At 51.3% G+C, this 7,213-nt stretch overlaps 1 protein-coding gene across 4 annotated transcripts in view; it reads right to left on the minus strand.

The window, feature by feature from the left end:
• Positions 1–4,308, minus strand: part of NCK2 (NCK adaptor protein 2) — a 115,160-nt gene extending 110,852 nt beyond the window's left edge. Inside the window, exon 1 of one of the 4 annotated variants that reach the window (XM_070798768.1) lies at positions 4,134–4,308. The gene's annotated coding sequence lies outside the window, so the exon portion shown is untranslated. Of the gene's footprint in view, positions 1–3,795; positions 4,022–4,133 lie in introns of those variants that run through there. The other 3 variants (XM_070798769.1, XM_070798766.1, XM_070798770.1) reach the window with 3 other exon arrangements.
• Between the last annotated feature and the right edge of the window lie 2,905 nt (positions 4,309–7,213).

Genomic DNA, 7,213 nt, shown 5'->3' on the forward strand with positions numbered 1-7,213 from the left:
AGGACCACCTCACCCAGCACTTTTTGGGGTCACCTCCTCCTCCTGAGCAGGGCAGGGGGCTCTGTCACACTGCCACTGTCCCTGGGCTCCAGGTCCTCACACTGACGTCAGGGCCAGAGCCCAGGTCCCCAAGTTCTCTTAATACTAAATATGGTGGTGAATGGGAAAGTAATTGGTAAACTGTAATCTATCATCGGAACATGAGCATCTATTATTTTTATCCGACTTCGGCATTTCAGGTTTACGTTAACCACCGACCAGCAAAAACATCCCACTTTCCAAAACTGTCTCAAAAAGAGAAACTGCAATATTTCCCTTCTGAGTGCACTTGAAGCTTCTTTTCTTAAAAACATTTAAAAACACAAACGGTATAAAAAGAAAAGGACACTAAATGACCAGCTTCCCACGGTCAGGATAACAAATGCTCTGCCCAGAGTTTCCAGTTCAGGTTAACATGCACAGACACTCTATTGAAAAAGTTAAATATTCAGTCATCCCACCAGGGGGTTATGCAGTTGGGTTTGTTTTTCATCTTGCCTTTTCTCTTTTTTTTTTAGTTTTAGGTTCAGGACTATAAATGATTCATTGGACAGAGAACTTCTCAGAGAGGCCACCAGACCAAATCCCCCCATTGTCTGGACCTGGATGCACTGTGGACAAAACCTTATGAACCTAGAGCCTTAATGACTGACAGACTCAGAATTCAAAATCACGAGCTCAATCAGTATTTTCTGGAAAGAACACAAAGAACCCACAGGGCCGACTATGACAAATGCCTGTGTGTGTGTTGTTAGGGCAGGGAGAGGGAAGCAGTTATAATTGACGAACGTCAATTACACCTTCAGAAACTGACATACTTTGGGATCCATTCAAAGTGAAATGCAGGAGAAGAAAACAGTCTAATTTTCAAAACAATGCCACTAAAATGGCCTAAAGAAATAAACTGTTTTTACTTTGGCTGCATACTTTTAAAACTGTTAAAAGGCTGTCCTGTCCTTCTAAGCTGCCTTAAGCATTTAACAATATCATCACAGTATCACTTTGAGCCTCTGAAAACATGGGGTTTCCATCACTCATTTGAGGAAAGAGAAACCATTTGGAAGTGCCATTTGCCACTCATCTGGATGGGAAAATTAATTTCGCAAGCTGTGGGGAGTTTCCTGTCCATTTTTGAAAAGTCAGCTTACTAGATTTCCAAGCATGGTCCACTGCCCTGCCATGCAGTTCTAGGGAGCAGCCTTCAGTTCCATTCTTCGTGTGGGACAAACATGTGTGGCCCTCGCCCTCGGCTCACACTGTTGGCCATGCTGGGTAGTTACAAGCATGCATGTTTCCTGGAGAATGGTGTAACACAGCCTCATCCAGTTGGGGCAACTGACGTGACCAAGGAAGAGAATCTGGTCATTCCAGACAATCAAGAAGACTTTAGGGTATTTTATCCAGGGCTTCCCTGGTGGTTTAGAGGTAAAGAGTCTGCCTGCCAATGTAGGAGACACGGGTTTGATCCCTGGTCCAGGAAGATCCTACATGCCGTGGAGCAACTAAGCTCACGTGCCACAACTACTGAGCCTGTGCTCTACACCCCAGGAGCAGCAACTGAATGAGGAGCCCACATACAGTAACTACTGAAGCCTGTGTGCCTAGAGCCCATGCTCTGCAACAAGAGGAAGCAGTGGGTGACAAGAGAGACCCAGAGCAATGAAAAATTAAAAAAAAAAAAAAAAAGTTATTCAGTTTGTATACACACAAGAAAGATTTTGGGTATGTTTAACATGGATAATAGTGCACTTCTCAAATACTGTGTACATATGATGCGTTTGCTGGAAAATCTCAGTCATTGCCTGATGCAAACAACAGAGGCTGGGAAACATCACAGCTTCCAAGAGATGAGAGATGGAGAGACCTGAAGTGCAAGGCATGTGATAAAGAAAACCTCAGAGCCTGACAAGTGAGCACAGCTACTTGAAATCACCTTAATCAGGCCCCACCTTAAGTGGGGAGAGAAGGTGCTGGGTCAGTCTGTTCTCTGGATGCAATTCACCACCCAACTTCATCCCATTTTCCAGGACCAATCCCGCAATGTGTCTAGGGAACAGCTGAGAAGCTTGGAGCCCAGATGAGGCCTCTTTGTTACCACCAGCTTACCACTGCTTTAAGTTTCCAATTTCAGCCTCAGCTAGCTGCAGCCAGAGGACCACTAAGATCTGGCCACTTTCTTCAATCAATACTGCTGCTAAGTCCCTTCAATTGTGTCTGACTCTGTGCAACCCCATAGACAGCAGCCCACCAGGTTCCTCTGTCCCTGGGATTCTCCAGGCAAGAGTATTGGAGTGGGTTGCCATTGCCTTCTCCGTCAATCAATACTACATCTAATCAACCTGGAGAGGAGAAACATCAATGTAGGATTTTCCCTCCTGGTCACTGCTTCAGAATCATGGTTAACACCCACATCTGGGGAAATCCCTGTTCAGACCATCTAAAAACCTACATGGACAGCTCAGTCTTGCAGTTGAACTCACTTCATCTCCTGTTCACCACTGCCCTCCTATTTACTAAACCCTTGGCCCAGGCTCGATTCCTGTTATTAATTTACCCGTTTATTAATCTCTGGGGACACCGGGTAAATGAATTAAGGGCAGTGTTTGGAAACAAAGTTTAGGTCTGCTGTGATAATTCAAAGCACCCAGATTGATTTCATTTTCAGTCGCTTTTAGCCTTGAAAAGCCCTGTTGCCAACGATACCTGATGTAGAGGGACAAAACACGCCCCAAATTACTCTCATTCCTGCCAAATCCCTTCGGCGAAGCCGAGGAGGAAGCCGGGCCGGGACCAGGCGGGACTCCCCTACCTTTGGGTTCCCCATCCCCAGGCCACACCCCGTAGCCTCTCGGGGGTTCACTTTCTGTGGGGTCAAGGGCAGGAGTGGGCCTGCGCGGGCCCAACGCTGAGGCCTGCTCATCCCCTGCGCATACCCAAACTTGCCAGGCTCAGCCCCAAACCTGTTGGCAAAATAAACAAAGGCAAACACAGGGGACCCGACCTAGCCTGAGTGCCAGAGGTCGCCCCGCGCCGGCTCCCCCTTTGTCCCCACGCGGACGAGCTGCCAGTGAGCCCCAGAGCCCCGGCACACGCGCAACCCTTTCAGGGCGACCGCCTCGGTCCACACACGAAAGCGCTTTGCAATCACGCCCCCCACTCGCTCCACGCCGAATGCTCTCACGAGGGAGTTACCGTCTACGCCTACAATCACACACCGAATTCTTCCAGAACCGCTGGGTGGTTCGATCGCCCAGAATAATCTACCAGGGCAGCGCGATCGTGAGAAACTTTGTTTCCGGGGCCGGCGATCCCCGGTCGGACGCGGAGCCGGGCACGAAGCGCCCCGGGCCGCGGGAAGCCTCCCGGACGCCAAGTGACAGCAGCTCCGCGCGGGGTCGCCAACAGTCCCGATCCCAGAAGTTGTGCGGGCCGCGCTCGCCTCCCGGTCCTGCCTGCGCGGGGCCGGCGATCCACGCGGTTCTTACTGGAGGCGCGCCCGGCCTCCCCGGTCCCCGCTCCGGGACCACCGCACAGGCCTGCCCCACCCGCCCGACCCGGGGAGGGGGCGAGCCGGAGGTGCCGGCGGCCGCGAGGCCAGGCCGCGCAAGGGACCCGGCCCCCAGCCCCGGCTCCGGCACCGGCGCGCCCCGCCCCGGCTGCCCCGCAACTCCGCGAGCCGCCCAAGTTGGCGGCCTCCGCCCGGGCCACAGCCCCCGAGCCCCGACCCCCGGGCCCCGGCCCCTGGCCCCTGCTTACCTCGCGCGCCGCCCGCCGAGGCCGGGGCAACAGCGCGGGTCCCGGGCGGCTGCCGCCCTGCGCCCGCCCAGGCGCCGCTCTTTGTCTGCGCCGCTCGCTCCTCCCGCCGCTCGGCCGACGCTCCGGCCCGGGCGGACCCCGCGGGCCCGGCCGACCCCAGCCGCCGAGCCCCGCGCCCGCCGGCCCGCTCGGCTCCGGCCTCGCTCCCGCCGCGGCGCCCCCGCCCCTCCCGGCTGCGCCCGCCGCGCGCCCTTCCTCCTCCTCCTCGTCCTCCTCCGCTCCGCCCAGTGACGCCGCCGGGGCCGCCCAGGCCCGCGCGCCCGCCGCCCGGGACCCACCTGGGCGCGCACGGCGGCCCGGCTCGGGCGGCGCCGGGACTGGTTCGAGGCTCAAACGCGGGCGCCGCCCGGCCCAGAGGACCCTGCGCTGGGCCGGGCCGGGCCGTGCCGGGCGCCGAGGGGAGGGGAGGCCCGGCTCCGACCCTGCGCGCCCGGGAGCGAATAGGAAGACGGGAGAGGCGAGAACAGCAGCAACCCGGCCTCGAAGGACCGACGGGTGGTCGGTCCATCCCCTTTTTGTTTGATTTTCTTATCAGGACGCCCTGGGGCTTGGCCACCGCCCCCTCTCCCGGAAGCCTTCCCACGACACCCTCGGCGGAGCAGGCCTGCGGTCCATCAGAAAAGTGACTTACAGAAAAATGTCACTTCCTCTGTGTAGTTGCTTCTGGGCATTTTTATTTATTTTCCTCGTATCTATTTACTTTCCCAACCAGACACTTTTTGACTCCCTCATTATCTTCGGAAGCAGTTCTTAAAAGCAGAAGAGGAAACCACAATGTGCCTGCCTCTGTGTCCAGCTCGAACCCGCCCACGGGGCGAAATCCTGGGTGGAACTGCAGGAATGTAGGTCCCAAGAGTTGTCATTGGTGGTGGGACCGTCCGGCCACCTGGCCACATGCTTACCTGTAAACACACTTGGAAGACTGAAACCCAAGAGGAGGGGCAAGACACAGGGTTCCTTAAACAGGCACATGTATCCAGATGTCTGTCATCAATCTCCCCCCATGTGGCTTCCCCAAAGGAAATACTACTATTCAAATGATTCTGATATCCTGGTGTAATAGCCCGGATCCATGTTAATGAGGGTCTTCCTTAGGCTCCTGGCCTCTCATTATATTAAAGCAATCGTAATTTACCCCAGGTGACAAGGTGATGTCACTGAATGAATGCCTCTTCCCCAACACAAGTACCCAAGGAGGGTCCTGGAACCAGTATAGCTTTGAAGTCCCAGTTGAGTGTTTGACTGTCTGCTTCTTTAACTGTGGAACAAGGGTTTCTTACCCTATCGAAAATCTATCCAACATGGAGATAATATTTGCCCAGCTCCTCTGGAAGTCCCTGGCATACTTGCAGGCAGTAGGAAGCACTCAGTGGTCAGTGGCTGAGGGGGATCAGGGCACTGAGCCACCATCAGTCCAAGGTCAGGGTATCAGAGACAGCCACCTGTTCTACATCTTTGAGAAAGAAGCTCCCTCAGTCTGTTGTTTTGTGAAAACTTTGTCTTCCTAAGAAGGAAAGCAGAGTTTATAGTAAATGGTCTGGCCCAGTTCTAAATTAGTTTACTCAAAATAGGTATAACAACATTGACCCAGTTTTTTTGCTACTCCTCTGCTTTGTAACCTTCACTGAATTGAGAGTTGAACTCCTCTTCCTTCTCTGGGTCTTTGTAAACTCACCAAGGACATTCTCTGTCTGAAACCCAACATCTCTTTCTCAGTCTTTATCTGGCACAGTTTTCTGTGCACATGGCATTTCTGCTGTTTCCTGAAATGCAGTCATCTATCTGTTCATTTATCTAACATCACTATCTTTCTGACTTGCCCACATCTGTTCTTTGGCATGTTCTCCTAACCTCCAACAGTCATATACCTGAAACAATATTGGCCCGTTTGTTTTCATTAATGTCTACCTTTCTTTTTAGAGAGGCTCAATCATTTTTTGTATATTTCCGGTCTGATGTTCGGGGATTAACTCTCAAACCTGCAGCCTCAGGGAGCTCCCAGCTCATCTGCCATTCCTCTAGGAAACTCAATTTCTTGAGTTTAATCAGGTTCAAAATGAAACTTCCCAATGGAGCTCCTCCTCCAATGATCACAGGCAACAAAAGGCCATCAGGCATCTCAGCTCCAGAGAGAAACCTTATTGCAATTCGACTTCTTCCTTCCCTCTCCCCAAGCTTGTCCTTGGCAAGACCTAGCGTGGGCTCTGTCTTCAGGGTTCTAAGCTCCAGAGCAGCAGGAATTAAGTGTGGGCATCATTGTGGTGGCGGGATAACTCATTTGGTGTCTTTGCCAAAAAATGCTGAGCTGTCAGAAGTTTACAACACTTAAAAAAATTTTTTTTAATAAAAATAGAAGTTTGGAAGTTAGAAAGGTAATAACTCAAACTGGGATGGTGTGACTGGATGGGAACAGGTCTAGAAAAGTTGAGAGGAGAAGCTCAAAAGGAATGGACAGTACTGGATGTGGGGGCAGAAAAGAACAGGCTTCCAGTGTCGCCGAGGGATTTGGATGTGAGTATCGGCAAAGAAAAAGTGCCCATATCAGAAACAGAAAAGTTGGGTAAATTGGTTTGTGTGGGATAAACAATTCTATTTTTGGTCATTCGGTTACATTTAATTAATATTTATTGCCGACTTACTAAATGGGAGAGTACTCCACAGGAAGCCAGAAATGAGCAAGTCATAGTATTTGCCCTCAAGTGACTTTTGGCTATAAAACTAGCATTAGTGCTGTGGGTCTTCCACCTGTATAAAGAGCTTTATTGCCCTTGAATTGTGTTATCCCTCTCGACTCAGATGTAAACAGCCTGAGGGCAGGACCATGTCAGATTCTCTTCTGTGGCTCCAGCACCTTTTCCTACAGACCCAGGACAAGGCAGACACTTAATACATCTTTAATGATGGATGGAAACTCCAAACCTTCATGAGTTTGCCAAGAACAGAGGGCTGTGAGCATTAGCAAAGAGGACTGAAAAGAGGCCTTTATATCAATAACCTCAGATATGCAGATGACACCACCCTTATGGCAGAAAGTGAAAAAGAACTAAAGAGCCTCTTGATGAAAGTGAAAGAGGAGAGTGAAAAAGTTGGCTTAAAGCTCAACATTTAGAAAACAAAGATCATGGCATCCGGTCCCATCACTTCATGGCAAATAGATGGGGAAACAGTGGAAACAGTGTCAGACTTTATTTTGGGGGGCTCCAAAATCACTGCAAATGGTGATTGCAGCCATGAAATTAAAAGACACTTACTCCTTGGAAGGAAAGTTATGACAAACCTAGACAGCATATTAAAAAGCAGAGACATTACTTTGTCAACAAAGGTCCATCTAGTCAAGGCTATGGTTTTTGCAGTAGTC

This window comes from Bos indicus, chromosome 11 (assembly GCF_029378745.1).
Source record: "Bos indicus isolate NIAB-ARS_2022 breed Sahiwal x Tharparkar chromosome 11, NIAB-ARS_B.indTharparkar_mat_pri_1.0, whole genome shotgun sequence".
Classification (NCBI taxonomy): domain Eukaryota; kingdom Metazoa; phylum Chordata; class Mammalia; order Artiodactyla; family Bovidae; genus Bos; species Bos indicus.